The following is a 6,634-nucleotide window of genomic DNA, read 5'->3' as shown; positions in this document are numbered from 1 at the left end:
TATACGGAGTGTTGTAAGCTATTCATCATCATCTCCATAAGCTCTTCTCTCTCTCTGTCTCTCTCTCGAGAAGAACAAGAAGGAAATTCTCTCTCTACTTGCTTACTATTTTCTCTCTCGTTTCACGGTGCAGCGCTCTCCGGAAGCTTTCGTGGTGAATACCTCTACGTAGCTCTCATCTTCGCTCTCTTGCGGAGGCAAATCAAGAATCTCTAATCGATTCTAAAGCACGGTGAGAAGCTCTAAACTCCATAGCCATCATCTCTCTCTCTCTCTCTCTCTCTCTCTCTCTCTCTCTCTCTCTCTCTCTCTCTTTTAAGTAGTCACCCTCTCGGTGATTGTTTTTTTGTATACGAGTGCATGTATGGTTTAACCGAGTACGTATGAAGCTGTCCATGATTATTTCATCATGTTTAATAATCTAATTTATGCACATGATACATTTATGATCAGGAACACGTGGCGACATTATTTATATGGGGTTCATTTTGAAATTGTGTTTCACCATGAGAGTACAAAATGATTACACAACAAAGTGATTGGAAGGGTCAAAATGCCAAGTAGGTTGAGATTCTTCAAGAATATATTGGAGAACTTTGAAGTGAGTTTTTGGGATCTCTCAAGGGTAAATATGAGCATGATGATGTGTACTTCAAGGTGTGGAGTCAAGTCAAAATGAAGGATCCTTCTAACCTAATGCTGCCAATGTGTCTATTTCATCCACACCTAGTTCTCCTATTATGAGTGATGAGCTGCAAAGATGGAAGGATTTTTTCATAAATGATGGGTACTTGTTCATCGACAAGGGGAGAGTTTGTGTACTAACAGATGCATACATTTGACACCAAATTCTTCACGAATGTCATGACAGTCCTAGTGTATGACACCCAAGCATAAAGAAAACTTATGCACTTGTACAATGACAATATTATTGGAGAGGTTTAAATGGGTATATTCAAGACTATGTCTTGCATTACCAAAAATGTCAAGTTAATAAAAGATAGAGCCCAAGGCAGGATGTCTCTTGTATCCTTTGGAGGTTCCTAATGGTAAGTGTGAGAGTATCTTTGGGGAGTTTATTAGCCACTATACAAGGTCATTACTCGGTATGGCTCGTGATAAATCGCTTCATCAAAGTTTACAATTTTATTCCATTCAAGTCTATGATTAAGACTCCATAGTTAGCAAAAATATTCCTTGACAATCTATATAGTTCCAAATAGATTGTCTAGCAATATTGTGAGTGATTGTGACCCCATGTTTAATAGTCATTTCTAGATAGCTTTGTTTAGACGATTGCACATGTTACATAACTCAACATCAGTAATACATCTCATCTAGAGAGGGATGGCCAAACTGAACATGTTTAGATCAGGTACTAGAGGATATGCTAAGAACGTAAGTTAGTAAAAATCACTCTAATTGGGAAGATTATCTCTTTATTTTAGACTTTGCTTACACTAGTGCAAAGTGTGTAATGATTGGATTTAACCCTTTCATGCTTATGTATAGTTTTTAACCTAAATCACTCGTTATGATGGCGTTGGCAACTGGAGAATGTTAACAAGTCAAGGACTTTCTCCAAGAGCATATGGATATGATGAAAGTTGCTCATGATTTTTTTTTACAAGCTCGTGATATATATAAATGTATGCTAATGAAAAAGGTCCACAAGTATCCTTCATGGAAGGAGAAGATGTATTTTTATGTGTACCAAACTATTGAAAAAGTCTAAAAACAGGCCAGAACGTAAATTATCTCCTTAATATTTTGGGCCTTTTAAGATACTCAAGTGACTTGGAGATAAGGACTACAAATTTTCTTTAATGCACACTCTCATATTCACTTGGTTTTTTGTTATGTAGGTACTTAACATAAATAATTGCATAGGGAGAGTAGTCATTGACCGACAAATTTTGATCGATTTCATTGAGCCTCCAACCCAGCCGCATGTACCTTAGCACATTTTAAACGATCATGATTCAAATACTTGTCATCATGTATGTATTCAAGCATTAGCTAAAGTGGAAAGACTGAGCTAAAGAACTTGCCATTTGGGAAAACATTAGTGTTGTTAACAAGAAAAATCCCAATTTTGCTTTTGAGGATGAAAACACTTCTCAAGGGAGGAGTAATGTAAGGCCATAGGCCATTGTGTAGCAGCTCTGGGGTGTGCCCAACAATTTGTGGTGTGTGGCAGGCAAGATATGCAAATGGATATATAAGACTTGGATGATAGGGTTCTTCAAAAATGATTAATTGTTAGGAGGAAAAGTGGTGAAAGGTAAGTGCTTCTAATTTGTACGCAAATTGTTAGATTCCGCTCTTTCAACAAGTAGAAGGCCAAGCTAACCATCGGGTTTTCAAAAATGACCGCTCAACAGCTAGCTTCACAAAGATTAAATCCAAGAAAGAAAAGAAGTGATGATTGCCATTGGTAAAAGCAAGAATTCAGATGAGCGGAATAGGGCAATTCTTGCCATCGTGACCGTAAATTACCAACAATGTGTACGGAATCATGAGTAATGATCCATCTCTATTTGGGACCTTGTAGCTTCTTGACATATCGCGTGATCCCTCAAGACTCAACACAAGCTTGAGGTTTTTTTCTTTAACATTTCTTTATGGAGTATACTCTCATGTGAACTGGCTCTAATACTGGTAGTTCTTAGTTTGGAAAAAAAAAAAGATATTTCCTATGAACAATTCCTCAAATTTAAGTAAATGAATTCGGAAAACGTGTGACCATACTTTGGTCTTGATAGTATATTTGTCATCTTCGCATATTGGACACATGATCTCTCCCGTGCACATGTACGCTCTCTCTCTCTCTCTCTCTCTCTCCCCTCACGGCCATTGTGGAATGAAAAGATTTCAATGTTGGACTTTGTCTAAGTTGATACAATAATCGTGCATGTGGCACAGCCACTTGGACACATGATCTCTCCCTTGCACATGCTCTCTCTCTCTCTCTTTCTCTCTTCACATGGCCAGCATGGAATAAAAAGATTTTCAATGCTGGACACAATCTACACTGGGTACATGTAGGCCTAGCATTCACAACATGTACATCATTACCTACCTTGAAGTCATAAAATTGGTGGCATTTTCAACGTGTACACCATTACCTTATGAATTCTTATGAATACCCCCTCCCCCACTTGGATACATGATGTCTCCCTTGCACATTCTCTCTCTCTCTCTCTCTCTCTCTCTCTCTCTCTCTCTCTCTCGCGCCATCTAATGGCTCCATCATGGAATGAAAATATTTTTAATATTGGACTCAATCTACAATGGATATAAATACAGCCCCATCCCATCCAGAGGCTAGGGGGGCTCAAGGTGCTGCAACCACGAGAAAAGATAGTCTCACACAAGCCTTACATTACTTACGGGGGCAAGATTGAGCCGTTATAACCCCTAGAAAAAGTCATCCGATAGCATGATTTTTTTAGCGCATAGACTTGGGAACGGGCTACCACATGTCTACAAAGAATCCGCGCTGATTTCGGAGAGTAAAATGAGAAAAAAATAATAAGTTGCACCACAACTTACCTCTGGGAAACGATGAAAATTTTATCTAGCTCAAAAGCCAACACATGAGCAGCGCGTGCTCTTGCAAGCCTTGCAGGTGCCAAGGAGGACGAGGCTCTTAGAGCCGAGTCGCGCCAGTACCAAGGGGGTAGTGGGAGGATGGAAACGAACCAGGTCGCACCTCAGCTGCAGAGTAAAGGAAGTGTTTTTTTAGGGACGGATGCAAATGACGTGCTCGCTACTGATTGAGAGACGCTACCCTACAAACGAGGATGGGAGACGTCTTCCTGAAATATAGCCTAAACCCCTCATTTCTCCCAACGCTAGCAAGATTAATCTGTGCTTAGACTTTCCTGGCTTGTCCCTCGCTTTTGCTGAAAGTAGTGTATTCTCTCTCCCCACTCCTCCCACTCTTCCCTGGTGCGACCCGGCTGTTAGCATACATGACCTTCCTTGTAGTCTGGCAAGTTGTGGCATTCAATTCTATGCGAGGTAGGCAATAAGAGAGTTCTAATTAATACGATGCATTAAACAAACAACCCGCCCCTCCCCCCCCCCCACACACACACACACAAAAAAAAATAAAAAAATAAAAAAGAAAACTTGAAAGATCATTTTGGATAAAGAAAAGGGAAAACATTTCCTTTATTGATTTGATAAGTTAAGTTGGTGGGGGAGTGCTCAAAGTTGAAGCAAAAGTAGAGGGAGGATAATTGAAATGCCTACGCAGACCTAGTAGTTGGGGTGAGTCACGAACGCAAGTCGCGGGTTGCCAAGCAAGGAAGAGTTGACCTTGTACGTATGACCGACTAGCTTAGGCCGTTTATTCGTGTTGATTGGAGGTGCAAGGAGCCAATATTTTTTTTAAAGGATAATTACAAAAATACCCCTCTCATTTCTGGAAATTCCCAATACACCTTTCAAATTTCAAAAATTCTCTAAATACCCTTGTATCTATTTCGGTTGGATTCTCTTCAGGATTTTCTAATCTTTGTTCCTATTTGTTTGACAATTGAGATCGATCTTTGAGCGCTTAGCGCAATTTGTCACAAATTACCTTGCAATAAAAAAAAAAAAAGCAATTATGTTTAAAACTAACGAAGCACTTAATCTTGAAAGCCCACATAACCGACTCAAATTTAACTTTTAACTATAACATCTCTTTTATTTTTGCAGAAATTTCTCTCGCAACCACTGGTATTTGGGAATTTGGAGAGTTTGAATGGCATTTTGGGAATTTCCACAATTGCTTTGTAAAAAGATGCATTGGCCGCAGCTGGGGGGTCTCACCTGAGAAGGACTGGAGGATGGGCAAAGGAGGATCGCGCAGAGAATGGACCAACACGCAATGGGGTCGTGGTGCGAGACACGAGCAAGGCTGGATCCCTTGGCAATTCAAACGGAAAAGTAGCGCGTGGCAGGGCAGGAGGTGACCAGGACAACTGGCAACATGTGGGGCCAATTTGACGCGCAGAGGTGGAAGCTCGGAGATGAGAGGAGAAGCACGTGTGGGAGATGGCGGCAGTTGCACGGGAGCTGCTTGAAGTCTTTTTTTTATACACAAAGTTGCGCGTACTGAGCGCATGGCCGCGGTGTAGCGGCCGTGTCCTGAGGTCGAGCCCTACCTTCTATTGCTGCGGAGCAAAGCCTTTCGAAAATCTCGTGGACAGATGGAATCTGTGCAGATTCCATGTAATAGAGGTGGAGCCAGGTAGTGTGGTCTCCCCAATTTCGGAAAATAAAAAAGCTTTCAAAATTATGTAGTGTGGTCTCCCAAACTCGGAAATTAAAAAAGCTTTTAAAAATTATGTAGTCCCACATGAAAGAACGTGGGACTACATAATTAAAGGCATGTGTCACACTGGGGCAGGCAAGAGGAGGCCCTGCTTAGGTGGCGAGCTTGCATTCACTGAGCAAAAAGGCAAAGTTGGCCCGAACACCTTGCCAGAGGGCGGGCAAACACCTTCGGCCAAGTTTCGAGGCTCCATGGTCATCTGCAAAAAGGCGTGTGGGAAAATTGTTGACGGGTGCTGAGCCTTGCTTTGCAGCGTCAAACACGGGGAGCTCACCACCTGCCCTAGCCTGGTTGGCTTTGAAAAATGTCGCTTCTGATGTCGTGAAGCTGTGTGTGACAGCAACCTAGCTGGACCTCCGAAAACCAAGGCGGAGCGGGTGTCCCAGTCTGACAGGGGCCTGATGCTTTTAGTGGTATTATAGAATTCATAGACTTTTAATGTAGTCCCACCTGAAAGAACGTGACTAAAAATATTAGTAATATTAAGAAAATCAAAGATTTGCCCTGTGGATTGTAGTCTACATTACGATTTGATGCTTATATGCCTTCCTTCAACGAATAAGGAAGGAAAAGGAAGGGGGGGGGCAAATGAATTTCAATGAGAAAATTGAAAGAATCGAGTGAGATACCTTTGTTTCATTTACAAGGGAAATTAAAGCGTGAAGATAAATGCACGTGACGAGAACAAGGAGAGTGGCACAGACATGAAGAGTGTGTATTGGGTGAGGTGGGGGTGGACGAGGAGGGACACACATAGGCAAGGTGCAACATGTCATTGCGATAGTCCTGCTTTAGGCGAGGAGACATGTAATATTTTTTCATGCACATGGCTTTGCAATGGTTGCTTGAGTGATTACCAGAGCTCTCTCTATGTCTTATGTCAAGCGAGTGTGAGTTTGAATCCTTGTCGCTCCATTTCTAAGGGTGAGAGAAATTTCTCAGTGGGCAAGGTTGAGATTCGGAGGAATCTCTATGGTGATTGAAAAAAAAAATACAATGAGCAAGTAGAGTAATGTTTTTCATGGGCTTGCCATGTTGTTTCATCATATGTAGACAAAATGTGAGTGATAAACGTATTAAAAACAAAAAAAATTTACATAAAAAGCCATGCTCCAGCCAAGCCAAGGTATGAACCCACAATCCAACCACAACCAGATACACCAGCTGATAAAGGGAACCACCCTATGATTGTAGGCAGTGGAAGGGAATAAATGCTGACTTGAGGTTGTCACCAAGAGGATAGCCTTATCACTGCACACCCCTTGACCGTCAAGCCAGTACAAAAGGAACATATTGCCGAGAGAA

The sequence above is a fragment of the Adiantum capillus-veneris genome, chromosome 30 (genome assembly GCF_014529385.1).
Source record: "Adiantum capillus-veneris isolate H3 chromosome 30, ASM1452938v2, whole genome shotgun sequence".
Classification (NCBI taxonomy): Eukaryota; Viridiplantae; Streptophyta; class Polypodiopsida; order Polypodiales; family Pteridaceae; genus Adiantum; species Adiantum capillus-veneris.
The sequence above is the reverse complement of the archived record's forward strand: the minus strand, read 5'-3'. Positions refer to the sequence as shown.